The sequence below is a fragment of the Gigantopelta aegis genome, chromosome 14 (genome assembly GCF_016097555.1).
Source record: "Gigantopelta aegis isolate Gae_Host chromosome 14, Gae_host_genome, whole genome shotgun sequence".
Lineage (NCBI taxonomy): Eukaryota > Metazoa > Mollusca > Gastropoda > Neomphalida > Peltospiridae > Gigantopelta > Gigantopelta aegis.
The window spans coordinates 10197843-10216779 of record NC_054712.1 but is presented as its reverse complement, the minus strand read 5'-3'; the positions used below and the strand labels follow the sequence as shown (position 1 = coordinate 10216779).

At 35.2% G+C, this 18937-nt stretch overlaps 1 protein-coding gene across 3 annotated transcripts in view; it reads left to right on the top strand.

The window, feature by feature from the left end:
* The first annotated feature begins 579 nt into the window (after positions 1 to 579).
* Positions 580 to 18937, top strand: part of LOC121388625 — a 57780-nt gene continuing 39422 nt past the window's right edge. For all 3 annotated transcript variants that reach the window (XM_041520046.1, XM_041520045.1, XM_041520047.1), the window contains exon 1: positions 580 to 664. The gene's annotated coding sequence lies outside the window, so the exon portion shown is untranslated. The remainder of the gene's footprint in view (positions 665 to 18937) is intronic.

The window sequence follows — 18937 nt, the reverse complement described above, 5'->3', positions numbered from 1 at the left end:
GATGTCGTTCCTATGGGCCTAATCTTACTCACTAACTTGCCATTGACAACCGTGATAAACAAACTGTCAAGATTGCTAAAGTGAGTGCCCATGTCAACGTGTTTGAACCTTAAAGATGCTATCTCAAAGTTGCACAATGGAGGTTTCAGGTCAAACAATTAACTTTTGCTTTGAAATATAAACATTATACCTTTAACTATATGCCCATAAAACACAACCAAATATTAAATTCACTAGTTCAAACAGAAATTGAAGAATCTCTCAGACGATCAACGGTGCTTTTGAACAAATTGTTCAAAATTGTATATACTTTGTGCACCATACTTTAGCGCCAAAAATATTGACTTGAACTTTATTGTTATTTAACATTTTACGAACTTTCCCGAATGATAAAAATGAACCAATAATTTACGAGTATCCCATTGGTTGAAATATTATACAAAATACGTTTTTGATGATTATTATTTTGTTTATAATAAAAATAATATTTAGCTTTTAAATATAGGTTTTATAATATCATACTCTGTTCAGTGAAAAATACTTTTATTTAATGTATGTAATTCGGTAACCTAATTTGCATAAACCTCGCTGCCATAATGGATGTTTGGCATTTTCAGTAGAACAGAAGACAGTCGTTTTACGAAGATATAGTAGTGAACCTGAGGTACCTGTTAATCATACTGCTAGCAGTAACTTACTTTATTGGAATGCGATGACTACAACGATTACACTTTATAATTACTTACTAAAATCCTTTGTATTTGTGAAGTCTTTTTAACACAAAATGGCGGCGCTTTATCATCATAATCATGAAACACGCACGCAACGCGGCAGTTGTCAGTTGAAAACAAAACAAAACAAGAGCAAAACAACTGTACAGCAATAACGTTAAATTTAGAAGATTGACAGAAACAGGAAGCCTGTAAGTTTATTGTTTGACAACAACAAAATGCACAACCACGGTACATGGAAGTTTTGCTGAACGTTCATGATTTAAAAAGAAGCATCCCCCAGTCCGCAGGCATCGACAGGGTTACCACAGGGGGGGGGGGGGGGGGGGAGGGGGTTCGACCGAACCCCTCCTGAAATTGCTTTTTTTTATAATTTAATATATCTGACATTATTATATTTACTCAACATAGAAATATATGCCCAATATCTCTGCAATCTATTTTGGAACCCCCCTTTTCAAAATCCTTTGTACGCCCATGTACCAGTCACATCGTCCTCATGTGAAAATGTACCAGTCACACTTAACATCAACTACACAACACAATAATTATTTGAGAGAAGTGGAATCGGAATTCAATGTCATTTCAACCCTATTGAGCTATTCAAATTCCCTGGATGCCATTAGGCCTATACATATTTTTCATCCAACAATCATTACAATGTGGGTGTTTTCCGTGGCGGACACGGACAACTCTTTTGCCATTTCTAATGAAAAGTAGATTTTTGTCTGTTTTGAGGATTTAATGCCCAATAAGGATATCCATGTTAAATCAAAAGAGCCCACTAAATCTTGCTTACTTGTAACAACTAATTAAGAATCCCACCGTGACTTGGTAACACCAAATATAGAGACCAGACATTTAAAATTTGATTGTCTGTTTTGAGGATTTAATGCCCAACAAGGCTAATTCTTTGATGTTTTCACCCACCCCGTTTACTTGTTTATTTAACGCACAGCCTCCTTCGTACACGAGGACGATATGGTCCTTCGTACGCAGGGACGTTATGACTGGTTACCATCTACAGACTTCAGTCCTTCCCAGCCTCCATGAACATTGTTTTTTTTGTAATCCGAATGGAAGTAATGGCGTAGGAAGGTACCAAAAAGTGGGGGGCACTTTTCTATTCAGTGTGCGATTTTGGTTAAAAACATTTAAGTGTCTTAAGCACTGCCTATTTACAAATCTTTTAGAGCCCGTCATCAACCCAGCGAGCCCTGTCGTGCGTCTCCAGTAGAACAGAAGATACACTAAATATTTAGCATAAAACCATGGAAAAGATCGCTATTCAAGACCGTGGTTTCCCAGTATTTTAAGATATATGTTGACTCTGTCATTTCGAAGAATCAATGTAATTTGTATAAATAATTTTTACGAGCCATGTGCACTCACATGCTAGCCAAGATAGAGTCCTACATGATTTTTGCGAGTCTCAGGCTCTAGGTCCAGGACTCCTCAAAATCGCACACTGCTATTTACACACTTTTACACTATTATAAAGCAAATGTACAGCAAAATATCAAAAAGTGTGGGAACACATACCCCCTTGCCCCCACCCACGATTCCTACGCCAGTGGGAAGTAAAAAGTAGTGATTTAATGTGCACCCTGCACTGTCTTTTGTAAATAATTTCAGTTTAATTTGACATAAGAAGAAAAGTAGAATTTTGTTTTGAAATATCTCGACAAATAAAATGACTTTTAATGTGCAGTTTAATAAACAATTAAGTAAATGTTGTTCCCTGGTGGGACAAACTATTAGTTGATAGAACCAGAAGCATTCAAATTGAAAATACAAACGGCAGATCCAAAAGATAATTCATAGTATGAATCTCAGCCTTTGATTCATTAGAAAGTCATATCTTGTGAATGAAATTCAGTACAAATATAGTAAATAACTAGTGGTAAAATACAATTCTGAACATTGCAGATAAGTTATTCAGTAAAAATTTTTAGCATGACTTCTGACTGGTGTCGCAAATTTTGATGGTTAAATTTTGGCAGTCAACTGCTACATGAACAAATTTTAAAAATATTTCTTAGAATTAATGTAGGGTTAGTTATATACAATACTCTTTAAAACATTTTTATCTATAAAAGCAACATAATTATATTTCTTAATCCAATATATTTATAGTTGGTAATTCAATATCGCTATGTTTTGCCTTTCAAAAGTTAAGACATATAATTAAGATATATAATTATTGAATATTCTTATTAAAAATATCCTCCACAAGAGTATTTTTTGTGCTGGGGAGTAGTTAAACATTCATTCATGTAATGTTGGTTCTTTTGGAGGAAATATAGCACAGAAGACAGAATGAGGCATTATGGGACTAAAGATTTTGTTTTATTCTGTAGACATTTGTTTCATTCTATCAAAATACACTCTATCACATTTATAAGTATTAAAATGCAGTGTCGCTTGTTGATCCACTCCATGGCCAAGTGGTTGGAATGCTCGGCTACAGTACGATGATCTGGAGTTCGAATCCAGACTGTAGTACTACCTTGTTTGTAGTGTTTAATGCAATGTATTCAGTTAATATGGCTAATTCAATACCCCAAAGAGGGGGGTGGAAGTATAGGTGGAAATCTTTCCGTTACCGTGCCGACAACTTATGGTAATCTGTACACAGATAATCATGGTAATCTGTACGCAGATTATCATGCTCTATGGTTATTTCAGTATATGTGTTTATAAACATATAAATAAATTTTCTTTGTATCTATTGACTTAATAGCAAAACGATTGGTTCAACCGATAAATTTATACAATAAATTAATGGAAAATGTTGTAGCAGAGTAGACTTGCACATTGATGAAAAAAGTCATTGCTATGTAATGAGACTGTCTGTGGCTAAAGAAATGTAGAAAAGTTCACGCCTGAAACTTGCTTGGAAGCGTTGTTCTACAGCTGTTGAAAATTAAACGACAGTGTAAATGTTTGGTATGTTCCCTTCATTCATAATCATGAAATATAAACTGAACACAAATTAGAGAAATCCTTCCAAGATAACTAAACAAGCCATCAAAATGTACACAGATTAAAACTAGCGGAAATGCTGTCACTTAACAAAATGACGTCATTCGGCAGTCATCTGATTCAAATAATGGTGAATAAAGATTTGCATTTTTATGTGACATAAGTATCAATGATGTTTACACAAAAATACTACAGGCATATTTAAAACTAAACCAAAGACATTTTGATGTTTACTGTTAAATTATGCATATAAATTCAATTATATGATCTGACCAGAATTACTTTTTTTATTTGTTCATGCAAAATAAAATCAATTTAAAAAAAAGTGGAATATTGGTGGTTAAAAAAAAAATTAAGATACAAGGTTCGATATTAGGTGCAACAAGCAGCAAAAAATGTGCCAGGAATCTCTATTTGCTGCCTGCTCTAAACTTAGGCAAAAAAATATTTCTGCATACATGTAAAATGCAGGGGAGGGGTGGGGGGAACCTTCAATTTTAAAAAAAAGAAAACAGATTTTCCCTTATTCAAGGTCTTTTGTAAAGAAACTCATCCATAGTGAACAATAAACACCATCCAAAGAGTTTTAATTCTACCTTTATCTTTGTTGTCCTTGGCCCCGTTCCACGAAGCGATCTTAGCCCTAAGATCAACTTAGGTTAGCTGTGCGCTTAAGGTAATCTTAGGGCTAAGATCACTGCGTGGAACGGGGCCCAGGAAAGTAGTCTGATTAGAGGCACTGATTTACCGGAATTGCGGAAATACCTATCTGAAATGGAATTCCTGATTTTTTTCTAAAACATTATTTAACTTTAAATAGCGCATTTGATTAATTAAAATTTATTTTTCGAAATAGAAACTATGGACACCGACACTTCCTGTGCTACGCTACGACACTAGTACCTTTGTATGTTACGCCAAATGTTTAATGTAGAGTATCTAAACATTTTACCGGTCGTGTTTTCTTTGCTTATTCCTGGTGATTTAACGGGGAAAACCGAACATTGTAAGCTAAAATTGTCCGATATTTACTCAAGTGAAAGATATATTATGTTATGTTTGCTTATTAATTTTTAACATTTGCGGCATTGCCATGATCTTATATGCCACTGGTGTGTGTGTGCTCATTTGCATCACTGAGCGTGTGTGTGTGTGTGTGTGTGTGTGTGTGTGTGAAACAAAAACAGAATTTGTTTAATACTAAAATGGGGGAAAAAATGGAATTTGTAACATTATGAAACGGAAAAGGGAAAAATCTGAAACGGAAAATCAGTGCCTCTATCTGATATATCTGCAATCAAATATATTCTGATGGCAGATAAATTACACTACTTCGAAAAGTGCTTGAAAAATGTGCAACAGTGGGAAACGCTCAATGCAGTAAGAATACACTACTGAATACGCCTAGCACATGTATGCTGCCTTGTAAAAAAAAAAAAAAAAGTTAATAGATCTAACCCTGAGATGAATGAACAAGCATTTTATTGCCTAGACAAAATAGTATCTGTGTATTCCGTAAACGGATCACATAACTTTTATATTTTAAATGTGTAAAACTTGCTGTAATGCATTAAAAACTCTTTCTCTTCTTCCCCCCCCCCCCCCCCCCCCCCCCCCCCAAAAAAAAATCCACCCAAAAAACCCTCAGTAGATTATACATCAAGCGAATAATGCAGCTGAATATGCACAAGATAAAGTAGAATAACGTACATTTTAAAAACTTCCCTATGGCACCAAATGTATAGTACTGGTCTTAAAAAAGTTTAAGCCCACCTAATGTGAAGAGTCAGTCTGTTGATAAATGTTAATTTGTCAAATGATCAAAGTGAAAATTTAACGTAACTATTGTTACTTAATGAAACATTTGATTTTAAATTAAAGCATTTTGTTTGACAAAAAGTATATTGAAAGGTGAACACAATAATTTACAGACAGAATTTGTTTTTTTTTCGTGTTTTTTTCTTCAAATTTTTTATTTCCATGACATGCCACATTTACATCCATGTTATATACCCACGTGGCTTGGATATACTATACACACACACACACATAATAAACATTATACATCTTATTAAAAGAAATAACATCGCAAAATAATAATAATGAAAAATAGCTTGTATTACATGATGGGGATCGGCAAAGTCATGGAGGACAGTTATATTAGTAAGAAAATTAGGGAAATGTTTTATCTCCAACTGAAAGGATGTTTCCATTAGAGTAAAAATAAACTTAAGTGGAATTGATGAACTTATTATTATTTAAAGTATTAATTTTAAAGAGGTAAAATGCCACATTTTTCTGTGAAGCGATCTTCATTGTACTCTAAAATATATTTTTCTATTGTTCAATAATATTTTATAAAACTAAGAGCTTCCATAAATTTTGGTAGCTTTTCTTTATATTTACAATTATATATGTATCTTTTCACTATTACAAGTAGAGATTTATTAAAATGCTTTGACTAGGGATACCAAGGAAAACATCTTGAATATTTAATTTAATAACTGATCCTAGTATCTTTGCTTCGAAAATAAGATCTTTGTCCATGTTTGTTTAGGTTTTTTTTAAAAATGTACATTGTTAACATAGGAACAGTTTAAAAGTTGAAAACCAGTTAATAGTTGGTGAATCCCAGGGCTCGAAACTCGCCAAAATATATGGTGGCCCAAAAACAAATATCTGGGCCATTATAATTTCATTTTCAGTGGTCCAAACTTACTTTAGGTAGCCCAAACACGAAATATTCATATTTCATGTTTTAAGCGAAATATTTAAGTAAGCATGTGAAATGTGCTTCTAGATAGCAAAGATACATAATATAAAAATGAAAAATTAAAAGAAAACACTGGCTTGAGCAAATTATTTACTTATCTTGTACATATTTTACAAAATATCTGAACTTAATAATTTTTTGTTTACATCATCAACGGAAAATTGCATGGCGTGACTCATCTCCCAGGAATAGCTCACGTATAATACAAAAACCAACTGAGCTACATAATTGTTATTCACGTGTTAGTGAAGTGTAACTGTTGTTCATGTGTTCACTGTTTAATATAAGTATTTGTAAGAAATAGATACAAACAAAGTGCGGGTAAGGTTTTTCTTATGCGGATAGAACCTAACTTCATTTGCGCCAGACAGAAAAGTGGTTGCAAAACAAGGCGTCGCATGCAACGTTTACTACCCTCTTTTCCGACGTCTATTTTCGCCACAGTTGTTCAGACTCCAGTTCATATTTTCTTGGTTCTTGTCTGAATGTATAGCTAGGCTTCTATGGGTTAATTTCCTCAGGAAAACTTTGAGTTTCCCTCGAATACAGTCTGCTCATTACTGCTCATTGCCTTTGTTTTTAAAATATATTTTGTTTTGATTCATGAGCACAGTAGACCCAGTGATTTTCCGCAATCGCAGAAAATGGACGGAATTCCCAATGTGAAATGGAATTTACATTTGGAAACGGAATTACGCTTTTCCGCGGAGAAGTTAAAGAAATTAATACTAATTTACTATTGCCACACACTGTAAAACTGACGATTGACCCGTGCGCAATACTATTGGCAAACGCTAGACTGGATTATGCGCTTCACGGTAAACCAAATGGTCACATTAGGAACCAATCAAATACTTCGCGAACGTTAGCGAAATGTTTGCTGGCTGAACTTGGGCTGGTTTACTGCTTAGTTTGTTGCGCCTGTGCAGATGGAACAGCGTTTTGTTTTTCCAGGAGTAAGGTTAGCCAGCGGTTTGTTGCTAACGATTGTCTTGGAAGACAGATTTTTTACACTACACATTAAACCGAATGACCATTTCGGGAACCACCAGTCAAAATATGTTTGCAAACATTTAGCAAAAAAAAGGCTGGCTGAATGTTGCAATGTTACTTTATTTCCACTGTGTCATTGAAGACGACGTTAGACTGTCAAACAGATGATAAAATAAATGTTTACGTTTTGTGAACCCTAAGCCCTGTTGAATAAAGCAGTGCACTTAATTGTGGGACAATCATGCTTTATGTAGTTATTATAATTGTAGCCTTTGCTCCTGATGTGATTTTTCGCTACCAATATGTAGGCTTACTTTGATTTAATGACAAATGTCGACGCCAGTCAATTTTCGGACCCTTTAATTTGTCACAACTTGTGTTAGTTGAATTGTTAAAGGGACATTCCCGAGTTTGCTGCATTGTAAGATGTTTCAGACTAATAAAATATTCCTACGATTAAACTTGCATATTAAACATATTTTCTTGTTTAGAATATCAGTGTGTGTATATTCAATGTGTTTCTGGTCGTCATAATATTTGTAGGAAGCCCAAACTGGATTTTGTCTTCAAATAATTTCATACATACAAAAAAATAGTTTTTAGGAAATAAAATGAAATGTAACCTGGTACATATATTAGAACGATCAGAAACACGTTTAATATACAGCCACTAGTATTTTATGCAAAAAAATATATTTGATATGTAATTACAGTCGTTAAAAAGTCTCTGTTGGTCGATAATATCTCAAACATTGCAGCAAACTCGGGAGTGTCCCTTTAATTACATACTGTAATCTGAAATGGAAATGAAACGGAATTTACAAAAACATGAAACTGAAAATAGTTAAGGGGGTTTTAAACGGAAAACCACAGAGTCATACTTGTTCTATTCTTGGGCCAACAATTTCACCAACTTTATGCATTAAAAGTGGACTACATTGCACACTTCTGTGGTAACAGACTCCGGCCCATAAAGGCCCCCCCCCCCCCCCCCCCACACACCCCGCGTGCCCCCATTACTGAGTGTCTGCAGCTCTCGATAAACCCCCAACTCCTACTCTGTCAGTTCCAACACCTACTAGTACTTGGTTTTGCAACTGCTGCAGAACTGAAAAACAAATTAAAATTCCTTGGCATGCTTGCTTTTTTCCTTTGCTTCTTGCTGTGCGTTTAAGAAAATACTCCACCCCGCAGAGGACATCATGATCGTGATTTTACTCCGAATATGGTAACAATTCATTTCATTAGTCAGTTCAATAGACACCAAATTAACTGGCCAGTTAAAACCCTCAATTAAAACAGGATTTAAAAAACCAAAAACCAAACAGAAATCTGAACACCACAAAGCATGTAACAAAAACTAAGACAGCATTAGGAAATGTTAGGATTTGATCACGTATTCAGCCGAGATGTTCCAAATGGTTACGAACTGGATCAGAATGACTGCATTTGTTATACAACATCAATGTTTATAATTTATAAATAAATGTTGGCAAATTACGGTAAGCTGATCTGTTCAGTTCTGTGACCCACAAGCAAAATTTTAATGTGGAATAAATATATGTCATACAATTTATTAATAGTAGCTCATATATTATAGAAAGAAGATAAACCAAATAATATTATTTGGGCGACTGACAACATTATTTAATATTTAAGTCGCCCAAACAGGGCTTTGGTCGCATTTGGCGACCTGGCCACAGGCCATTTCGAGCCCTGGTGAATCCTGAATATATAGGTCGATAAGTTGTAAAGTAACTTCCCTTTAATAGGACAAAAATAATTTCTGTAATAAAACCCCTCACCCCAAAACAACACAGAGAGAGACAAGACGCGCGCGCGCACACACACGCACACACACACACACATATACTCCAGCGAAAGCATTTTATTAATTAGCAATGAAACAATGATGTCTTGCGAAATCGGCTGGCTTATTGACACATGAAGTGACTGATTCTCCTTGTGTCTAAAACAATACAACCTAAAATTTCCATATTAATAATATTTACAGCAATTAACAACATAAATTTATATATTCTTTGTTTCTTGCACATTATTATTTATTGTTCATTTACATTTGAATACTGCTGTCAGCCACAGGCAGATTAACAACACTTTTGTGCATATCAGAATCCAGTGGTCGTCATATTTATACTTCGAAAACTTAGGCTGATCATTTGTGTGATTGTCGACTGAGATGTTCCGGGTTGATTCATAGAGAATGGAAGTGTTCGTTTCTGTATCAAGCGAGCTGCAACAGAAACTCCCAATAATGATTTTAGAATGTGATCACCATTTGTAAATTGTGTTTAACACCAGTGTTTTGATAGAGTAACAAAGATAAACATTTAATAATGTTGTGGTTTATAATTATTTACATCTGTAGTGGTTGGTACCGGCCTCAGTGGCGTCGTGGTTAGGCCATCGGTCTACAGGCTGGTAGGTACTGGGTTTGGCCCCAGTCGAGGCATGGGCTTTTTAATCCAGATACCGTCTCCAAACCCCGAGTGAGTTCTCTGCAAGGCTCAATATGGGTAGGTGTAAACCACTTGCACCGACCAGTGATCCATAACTGGTTCAACAAAGGCCATGGTTTGTGCTATCCTGCCTGTGGGAAGTGCAAATAAAAGATCTCTTGTTGCTAATCGGAAAGAGTAGCCCATGTAGTAGCGGCAGCGGGTTTCCTCTCAAAACTGTGTGTGGTCCGTAACCATATGTCTGACGCCATATAGCCGTAAATAAAATATGTTGAGTGCGTCGTTAAATAAAACATTTCTTTCTGGTTTTTTCTGTAGTGGTTGGAGGGTGATGTGAGAGGTGGTGGTTATTATTTTTTAATCTGTGCATTATTAAAATATACAACCATAAATTTTTAAAACCTCCAAAACCAATCAAGTATGTACTTAGTATTGTGAAAAAAAGGTATCCTATCATCGTTATGTAGTTTATTGTCACATTATTCAAGTTTTTCAAACGGATCTCTGTCTCAACCCCTGAAAAATTAAGAAAATGTCCACAGCAAAAAAACATGCCATTGTAAAAACAAAAACAAATTAATGTACCGGTAGTCCATTGCAAAAAAGTGCCTTGGATAATTAAAACCCCCCATGGCATTGCCAGTTGCTGTTGGCAATTGCAGGGGTTGCTAATATCATAGTTTGTAAAAACAAAATCCATTTCACCTTCGGTTTTATAGAGTTAAAACGATTACAAGTAATACTGTTGGTGCAAAACAAAAACATATATGCTAACTCAACAGTTGCCATATAACCGTAATTAAAATGTGTTGAGTGTGTCGTTAACTAAAACACTCAACAGTCAAGATGCATACAAATCATAAAAGAAAGAAAATTCTTTACACACATTTTCTGTTTTGCATTTTATAGATTATATTATTGAAGGATTGTCTGTTATTTGTTGTGTGTTCATTGGGGTATGAACAATTTTTTTTACCCGCAATTGTGTGAATTGGTGAAGTTAGCAGATAATGTTTATTCATATTCAGGTGAACATAAAAAAAAAAAAAAGGACAATTATTTATAATTAAATTTGAAACATAAGTTTGCTAATAACTCTAAAGAGTTCATATTTAATTTTGAATTTGGGTCATTCCATATCAAATCACCCAACAAAAAGGGAAATTTAAACCCTACCCTCTCCAATTCCAATTTTCAGCTCAATTGGACCTACGGTTTCCGAGTTATGGCCTTTTCTTTTTCTTAAATTTTGTCAAAAAAGGGCGTGGCCGCCCTTTTTTAAATTGTCATAACTCAGCAACCAATGGTCCAATTTTGACAAATGAGATATCATTGGAAAGGGGGAATTACAAGGAAACCAAATCTGGCATTATTCCTGATATTTGGGTTACTTTTGGGCTGATGACCGTTTGACCTATATTTTGACCTTGAAACTGACCTTGTGGGACACGTGACCTTGAGATGACCTTTGATTAAAATTATAGCCCAACATGTTATCTACAACATATAAAAAAATTGGAGGTGGAAAATGTTTCATTAGTCAGCAATTTCAAATTGAAATATGTTTATCTGTTGTTCTATGCTCTCTGTGTATAGACTGCACATGTATTTAAGCACTATTAAATGTACATGCATCAACACTGTAAATGTCATGAATGTTCTAACGATATTGTCCAGCATCCAACATATTTAAGATTAATTTTTTGAAATACATGTATTGCCTAATTATCAAAAACATCTTGTGCCAACATCTCATATTGTTTAGAACAGGCTAAACTATATTACCATGGGGACTACACTGAAAGGAAGTTATGGCCCCTTGAATGGACTTTGGACCCCATGTGGAGGAAACTGCAGCCCCCCAACTCCAATTCAGAGCATGCTGCATGAATATCTAAAATCGAAGAAATTTTAAGTTTATCCATTAGATCTCGGATTTCCCTCCATTTCCAAGATCCATTAAGATGTAAGTATCAGAAAATCTCCAGTAGGTAACTGACAAACAAAAGAACTAATTGATCCTTATTACTTATATATGTAATTAGTATTGATAATTATTTTTAAGATTAATTAATCTGTGGTCTGTAGGCCTACTGGCACACTTATGTGTGTACATTTACATCCTTATTGATGAAGTGAAGAATGTTTGTACTTTAAAATTTTGAGTCTACATCATGTCATTGAGCAAGTCATTATGGTAAGATTGCTAAATAATAATTTGTTTATTCACCATAGGTACTGCATCACAATTTGACACTTATTTTCTAAGGTTTCAAGCATAGGCCTGTACCATAAGCAGCAGAGAATCCAACTGCAAAAAGTTACTTATAGCACTTAGTGATAGGCCTACATTGTAGTACATGTATAAATAATGAAGGGTAAAACTAATTTTTTTAATGGATAAAGAATTTAAAAAAATGGAATTGTCACAATTCAGCAATAAATGGCAGAAAAATAGTCATATATATGGAACTTTTTTAAAATGCCAAACAAATGCTATTTCATTGTACATAGTTAAATAGATGGCAGGGGCGGTACGTAGCCCTGTGGTAAAGCACTCACTTGGTGCGCTGACAAGTCTGGGAATGAGCCCTGTCAGTGGGCTATTTTTTGCTCCATCCAGTGCACTACAACTGGTATATCAAAGGCCATGGTATGTGCTATTCTGTCTCTGGGATGGTGCATATAAAAGATCAATTGCTACTAATTGAAAAACGTAATGGGTTTCCTCTCTAAGATTATTATGTCAAAATTACAAAATGTTTGACGTCCAATAGCCAATGATTAATAAATCAATGAGCTCTAGTTAAACAAAACCCTGCAGTACCATCTTTTTGTCCCATTATCAGTCTACAATGCAGGTTTTCAAACTGAGTTTACAATCCAATCCACCCGAATTGGTACAAATTCAAGATACTAGCAATTTCAATGATCGTACAATGTAATGATGATTCTCAAATTCCACAAGAAATAAAGGCGCAAAACTTTGTCTGCAGCCTCTATGATGGTATTCTTTCGATTGGTTTGGTGGATGAAGTTTCAGAGGAATTTGGAGACTATAACGTCAAGTTCATGCACCCTCATGGACCTTCAAGGCAGTTCCACTGGCCGTCAAAAGCAGACAAGTTTGGGTTCCAGAAAGGGATATACTTTGTGTTATAAACACCCCATCCTTGACATCATCTTCATCCAGGAATTACAGTATCTGCCAAAATTATCTCGTCAGAATTTCCAAAGTCTGTTCAACATGGATAGTTAAAGACTAGAAAGCTTGTGACTTCAGTCAAGTAGTCAGACTCCTCAAATAAACAGAAATACAATAATATATAAAATTAACAAAAGATGAAGAAAACTACCAGTAGTGATTTATAGATTCTATTTTCCTTAATCAATTGGTTGCCTAGTTGCCACACTATATTATATCATTAACATTCATGACATTTACAGTGTTGACGCATATACATTTAATAGTGAAATGCATGCAGTCTATACAGAGAGCATAGAACAGCAGGTAAACATATTTCAATCTGAAATTGCTGACTAATGAAACATTTTCCACCTCCAATTTTTTTATATGTTGTAGACAACATGTTGGGCTATAATTTTAATCAAAGGTCATCTCAAAGTCACGTGTCCCACAAGGTCAATTTCAAGATCAAAATATAGGTCAAAAGGTCATCAGCCCAAAAGTAACCCAAGTGTCAGGAATAATGCCAGATTTGGATTCCTTGTAATCCCCCCCCCTTTCCAATGATACCTCATTTGTCAAAATTGGACCATTGGTTGCTGAGTTATGGCAATTTAAAAAAGGGCGGCCACGCCCTTCTTTGACAAAATTTAAAACAAAGAAAAGGCCATAATTTGGAAACTGTTGGTCCGATTAAGCTGAAACTTGGAATTTCAGGGTTTTTGGCCAAAATAACCTTATATACCAAATTTCATTGAAATTTGAGAGGGTAGGGTTTAACCCATTGGGTGATCTGACATGGAATGACCCATTTATATATTTTATTGTTCATAACAATAATGCTCAGTAAGACAAAATGTCAATATATATAGTGATGTCCCTGACAGTTTTATGTTCATTGATAAATGAACTTTTATATAACCTATAAATGGGTCACAGATTTTCATTTCTCAGAGGCCTGTTTTTTAAATGTGATGTCACAAACTGTTTTAATTACAATTTTTGACACCACACGTGACATGTACACAAATTGTATGTTAGTGACTAGTACAAACTGTTACATGTAGCAATCTTCACCATGAGCAAAATCGAGCCAAGATGAAGATCACTCCTAAAATGGTGCTAGGTGAGCAGTCATGTGAAGTTTAAAATAAAGTATTAATTTGTTTATTGCAAGGCGATCAGTTTGCTACTATTAACTTTCCAAGTGAAAGTGAAGTGTCGGTGATCATTTTCTTTTCCTGGTGAAGACAACATCAGTGTGTTGGCTTTCATCATGCAGAATTTGCACTAGTTAAAAATATCTGAATTAAATGTCATAAGTGAACTTGAAAATGATCATACTAATAATTTATGACATTCGATTTAGGAAAGTTATTATTGTACCATAAAACATGTACTTGGTGTGACATTGACACCTTCATGAAGTAAGCCAATTGGACTATTTCTGTTTCACCAAGATCATACGATTGTTTCAAAATAAGCATGCCTTCTAATGCTTGAACTATATATGATTGATGTGTATCCTTCCGGAATAAAACAAAATTAAAAGCTTTAAAATGGGAAATTGTTGATTCTTATGGATGGACATTTTAGTAAAATAGTGTCGCACTTGGGCAGTGTTTTAATCTGTGTTAAAAATAACCCATTTTAAATCAGTATTACGTCTACACAGTATTTAAAAATACTAAGTGTCCATTGTCATCTTTCTAACCTAGTGCGGGATGTAGTCCAGTGGTAAATCGTTTGCTTGATGCGTGTTCGGTCTAGGATCAATCCCTTTTTGTGGACCCATTTGGCTATTTCTTGTTCCAGCCAGTGCTCCACAATTGGTGTAATAAAGGCCGTGCATGGTATGTACTATCCTGTCTGTGGGATGGTGCATATAAAAGAACCGTTGCTGTTAATCGAATAGAGTAGCCCATGAAGTGGCAACATCAGGTTTCCATATATCCGAAAATAAAATGTGTTGAGTGCGTCGTTAAATAAAACATTTTCCTTCCTTTCTAACATTGCACCAATTCGCATGGCAGGTTATTCCTTACCGACCTTAAAGCTAATGTCTGCAGAGTATTTCAAATATTTAAGCATTTAAAATAGATAATTAATTTCCATTTTACACCTGTGATGCGTTACAATTCCTCATATCTTTTATGCTTGCTTATTTAAGCCACATAAAAGCTTCAAGCAGGCCACTTAACAGCAATTAGTGAGCTCCTGAGCTTGCACGATAACTTGATTTGCGCAAGCACAGAAGTTTTTTTGGAGTGGGTGATACTGATGAAGTTTACTGCTAAATTAAATGGATTTAGAAGTACTAATTCTTACAGAATAAAACGAACATTGTAAATTATAAAATTGATAAGTCTACCATTTCTTAGATACACGAGGAAAGATCATATTAATTAAAAAATTGTTTTAAATGTTATTGTTGGACAGATAAATATAGAACCCTTCTTTTTAACTTTATAACTTATTTACATGCTTCTATTCAAACACGTCTGTTCTGGACACAGTACAGCTGCCTTGACAGAAGTTAGTGTTAATATGAGAGGAAACCACCTACTTATTACTAAACAGCAAGGGATCTTTTATATTCACTCTACCAGATATGACAGTACATACAGTGGTAGAAATTAGGAAATATTTTCACTGGCCCGGGGGACTAGTAGCTGTGGAAAGTTACTAGTCCCCAGGAATAATCACTAGCCCCCCATCCCCACTTCATTATTGAAGCAGTTTGAGAAGACGAAATCTATATAGGAACTATACACGGCAATTAAAATAAGTGTAACATACAAAAACAAAGTGTTTTCACAGGTTCAGTTCAAGTATAACACGCTACACGCTACACACACACACACACACACACACACACACATAAAAAACATTTTCCCTTCCGCTCATCTATAATCGGAATATTAGGCAATTTTCGGAATTCGGAAACAAAAACAGGAAAGTTCCAATTGTGTTTGCAGTAAATACCCGGATTTATTGAGACTGAACGAAACTTTGACTTTGTCAATCTGTCACAATTTATTTTGATGAAATATATCTACAGTTTGTATGTTTAACAGGTTTCATTGGCAAAATACTCGCCTGAGGCGAGGGTGCAAGCATTAGCTTCTATCCCTGACATGCCACAGCTTTTGTGGACACTGGTCGGTGTAAGTGGTTACAGCTAACCATTGAGGTTTGTGAAACACTTGCTAGCTTTAGAGCTGGTACAGTGATTAAAAATACCATTTCCAATGTGTGGAATTTAAACCTAAAGTAGTGTCGGAAATAGATTAAAACTGATTTTTGTTGATTATTTCTTTCATATTAAACTGACAGGTAAATATTTTGTAAATATCTATTTAATGATACTCTACCTAATTTAGCATTTACTTGTTTGGGCTCTCATTGATGTACAATGTCTCTAGAGCACATTGATTGATTAATCATCAATTGGCTATTGGATGTCAGACTTTTGTTGATTTTGACACACAATCATGCTATGCAGCGAGGGATCTTTCACAGTTTCCCACAGACTGGAAAGCACATACCACAGCCTTTGACCAATTGTGGTGCACTGGTTGGAACAACCCAATCAGTTGAATGGATTCACCAATGTGGTCATTTTCCAGCAGTTTGGAGGGTGATGTATTGTTAGACTTGAAGAAGCAGTGTTTTGTTTCTGATGCCTAAACATGCCAAAGTCAAATTTAAAAAGAAAACAAAGAACTTTTGGGGTACTTTGGAATAAAAAAAAGTTTGTTTTGTTTAAAGACACCACTAGAGCACATTGATTAATCAATTATCGGCTATTGGATGTCAAACATTGGTAACTGACATAATCTTGAGAGAAGAAACCCACTACATTCTTCCATTAGTAGTGAGAGTTCTTTTATGTGCACTTTCACAGAGACAGGAAAGCACATACCACAGCTTTTGACCAGTTGTGGTACACTGGTTGGAACGGGGATAAACCCAATCAGTTGAATGGATCCATGGAGGTGGTGCAACACGAGCACCTCAGGTGAGCACTCGACTGACTGAGGTAAATCCTACCCTACTTTGGAGTACTTCTGTCCATGCAGTCGGTTGAGTGCTCGCTTCAGTGCTAGCGTCGCCGGATCGAACCACCTCGGTGGATCCATTCAGCTGATTGGGTTTTTCTTGTTCCAACCAGTGCACCACAACTGGACAAAGGCCGTGGTATGTGCTTTCTTGTCTCTGGGAAAGTGCATATAAAAGATCCCTTGCAGCATTAGAAAAAATGTGGCGGGTTTCCTCTTATGACTATGAGTCAGAATTTCCAAATGTTTGACATCCATGATCCAGTAGCTGATGATTAATTAATCAATGTGCTCCAGTTTTGTCATTAAACAAAACAAATTTTAGCAAACTTTTTTTTCTTCTGTTCATGCCTTTAAACATAACGTAAGATTTATTGTCAGGATTGAAACAAAGTATCTCACCCTTAAATTTTCTTCATTTTTGTTTTTTGCATTGTATAGTGCACAAATTTGTTGATTTGAGACAACCCCTAAACCGTGGTTATTTGCATTAACACTGTCCTACATACATGTACCATGTTACGTTTCTAATGACGCATTAGTTTGTTAAAAGTGGGTCTATGATGGGTCATATTATGGTATGGTGTTGTCTGTCAGTCTGTACATCCTGTCTGTTAACATTTTCTTGTCCAGACCATATCTTGCATACAGGATTATCAAACCTCACATGTAACACTAGATCCTTGTTCGGACCATATCTTGCATACAGATACATAAAAGGAACATCGAACCTCGCATTTAGGAACAACTTGGGATGGTGGTGTGTCACATACAATTACTAGGTCTCTGTGATACAAATAAATAGATATTTTGTCTGTTCTAAACATGGTTTTCCATCAAACTCCTTACGGGCGTATCATGTACCTCACTGGTACTCTTGTTTATTTTGCATTAGTAAATGATTATGACTGGAGACTTAAATGGATTCTTTGTTCTATGATGTCATTGAATTTTGAAATATTGCAGAAAAATGTAGCAGTATTTCTGAAATGGAACAAAACAATTTACAGTTGTTTGATAACAGTTCAATTCATCACCTTATCATAAGTCTTTCTTTGTTTAACGTATTTAGTTTTTGCAAAGTTTTAAAATAATGTCAGAAGCGGAACTGAACAGCCACTGCAACCTATAGCAGTTAAAATCCTAAGATATAACGGGTTGAAATAATATATAGAGGTTTAGTAGCCACTTGTTCGCTATGTCCAAAAGAGGTTTAGTCACTCAGGGCTTCTAGATTGTGGTAGCCCCACTTCCATGGCTAGTAAATAACTGCTATTGCCATGCCTGACGGCTAGTGAAATGTTTTGGTAAAATGTTGCAGTTAACTGTTAAGTCTTATTTTGTAAATATGAATAGCCTGTCCCCACCTCAACCCCCAATGTTAGTGTTTTTAAGCTGTATTGCCCTGTTTAGGTGACATATCTGATTATTACTATTGTTTGGTAAAATTTTATCAACTTAAAGAGAAGTAGGGCTAGTGAATTTTTAATAGTGGCTAGTAAAAAAAAAAAAAAATCACGGATCCCATGGCTAATGGATTTTTTATAAAAATTCTACAAGCCCTGGTCAAGGATAGTTGAACGTCTCATCCATTTGGATTATTCGGCTACTTCAGGATGTAAAAGCAGCATTAAACAATTTGTTTACTTGCACACATTACAAATAACTACTCATTAGAACAGAATATAATACAGACACATACTTGCCAACTTTTGGAAAGTGAAAAG